Raw genomic sequence first — 2,876 nt, 5'->3', positions numbered from 1 at the left:
CAATAGAGACATTAGTAAGATGTCGGAACTAGAGTTCAGAATGACAATTATAAGGATGGTAGCTGGGCTTGAAAAAAGCATAGAAGATACTAGAGAATCCCTTTCTGGAGAAAAAGAACTAAAATCTAACCAAGGCAAAATCAAAAAGGCTATTAATGAGGTGCAATAAAAAATGGAGGCTCGGGCACCTGGGTATCTCAGGTGGTTAAGCGTCTGCCTTCAGCTCAGGTCATGATCCCAGGGTCCTGGGATCGAGTCCCACATCGGGCTCCCTGCTCTGCGGGAAACCTGCTTCTCCCTCTGCCTCTCTCTCACTCTCTGTGTCTCTCATGAATAAATAAATAAAATCTTAAAAAAAAATGGAGGCTTTATCTGCTAGGATAAATGAGGCAGAGGAGAGAATTAGTGATATAGAAGACCAAATGATGGAAAATAAAGAAGATGAGAAAAAGAAAGATAAACAACTACTAGATCACAAGGGGAGAATTTGAGAGATAAGTGATACAATAAAGCAAACAACATTAGAATAATTGGGATCCCAGAAGAAGAAGAAAGAGAGAGAGGGGCAGAAGGTATATTGGAGCAAACGATAGCAAAGAACTTCCCTAATTTGGGGAAGGAAACAGGCATCAAAATCCAGGAGGCACAGAGAACCCCCCTCAAAATCAATAAAAATAGGTCAACACCCCGACATCTAATAGTAAAACTCACAAGTCTCAGAGACAAAGAGAAAATCCTGAAAGCAGCTCGGGAGAAGAGGTCTGTAACCTACAATGGTAGAAACATTAGATTGGCAGCAGACCTATCCATAGAGACCTGGCAGGTGAGAGAGGACTGGCATGATATATTCAGAGCACTAAATGAGAAAAATATGCAGCCAAGAATACTGTACCCAGCTAGGCTGTCATTGAAAATAGGAGAGATAAAAAGCTTGCAGGACAAACAAAAGCTGAAAGAATTTGCAAACACCAAACCAGCCCTACAAGAAATATTGAAAGGGGTCCTCTAAGCAAAGAAAGAGCCTAAAAGTAACATAGGCCAGAAAGGAACAGAGACAATATACAGTAACAGTCACCTTACAGGCAATACAATGGCACTAAATTCATATCTTTCAATAGTTACCCTGGGGTAAATGCCCCAATCAAAAGACAGGCTATCAGATTGGATAAAAAACAAAACAAACAAAAACAACAACAACAACAAAAAACAAGACCCATCAATATACTGCCTGGAAGAGACTCATTCTAGACCCAAAGACGCCTCTAGGTTTAAAGTGAGGGGGTGGGAAACAATTTACCATGCTAATGGACATCAAAAGAAAGCTGGGGTGGCAATCCTTACATCAGACAAATTAGATTTTTAAGCCAAAGATTATAATAAGGGATGAGGAAGGACACTACATCATACTTAAAGGGTCTATCCAACAAGAAGATCTAACAATTGTAAATATCTATGCCCCTAACATGGGAGCAGCCAACTATAATAGCCAATTAGCAACAAAATCAAAGAAACACATCAACAATAATACAATAATAGTAGGGGACTTTAACATCCCTCGCACTGAAATGGACAGATTAAGCAAAAGATCAACAAAGAAATAAAGGGTTTAAATGACACACTGGACCAAATGGCCTTCACAGATATATTCAGAACATTCCATCCCAAAGCAACAGAATACACATTCTTCTCTAATGCCCATGGAACATTCTCCAGAATAGATCACACCCTAGGTCACAAATCAGGTCTCAACTGGTACCAAAAGATTGGGATCATTCCCTGCGTATTTTTGGACCACAATGTTTTGAAACTAGAACTCAATCACAAGAGGAAAGTCGGAAAGAACTCAAATACATGGAGGCTAAAGAGCATCCTACTAAAGAATGAATGGGCCAACCAGGAAATTAAAGAAGAATTTTAAAAATTCGTGGAAACAAATGAAAATGAAAACACAACTGTTCAAAATCTTTGGGATGCAGCAAAGGTTCAACATCCACAAATCAATCAATGTGATACAATACATTAATAAAAGAAAGAACAAGAACCATATGATCCTCTCAATAGATGCAGAAAAAGCATCTGACAAAGTACAGCATCCCTTCTTGATTGAAACTCTTCAGGGTGTAGGGATAGAGGGTACATACCTCAATATCTTAAAAGCCATCTATGACAAACCCACAGCGAATATCATTCTCTCTTTTTTTAAAGATTTTATTTTTATTTGACAGAGAGAGACACAGTGAGAGAGGAAACACAAGCAGGGGGAGTGGGAGAGGGATAAGCAGGCCTCCCGAGGAGCAGGGAGCCCAATGCGGGGCTTGATCCCAGGACCCTGGGATCATGACCTGAGCCAAAGGCAGACGCTTAATGATTGAGCCACCCACGTGCCCCGCGAATATCATTCTCAATGGAGAAGAACTGAGAGCTTTTCCTCTGAGGTCAGGAACATGGCAGGGATGTCCACTATCACCACTGCTATTCAACATAGTACTAGAAGTCCTGGCCTCAGCCATCAGACAACAAAAAGAAATAAAAGGCATCCGAATTGGCAAAGAACTGAAACTCACTTTTTGCAGTTGATATGACACTTTATGCGGAAAACCCAAAAGACTCCACCCCAAAACTGCTAGAACTCGTAGAGGAAGTCAGTAAAGTGGCAGGATATAAAATCAATGCGTAGAAATCAGTGGCATTTCTTTACACCACCAAGACAGAAGAAAGAGAAATTGAGGAGTCGATCCCATTTACAATTGCACCCAAAACCATAAGATACCTAGGAATAAAGCTAACCAAAGAGGCAAAGAATCTGTACTCAGAAACTATAGAATACTCATGAAAGAAATTGAGGAAGACAAAGAAATGGAAAAACGTTCCATGCT

This window comes from Leptonychotes weddellii, chromosome 1 (genome assembly GCF_054177405.1).
Source record: "Leptonychotes weddellii isolate Sample4059 chromosome 1, ASM5417740v2, whole genome shotgun sequence".
Classification (NCBI taxonomy): domain Eukaryota; kingdom Metazoa; phylum Chordata; class Mammalia; order Carnivora; family Phocidae; genus Leptonychotes; species Leptonychotes weddellii.
The sequence above is the reverse complement of the archived record's forward strand: the minus strand, read 5'-3'. Positions refer to the sequence as shown.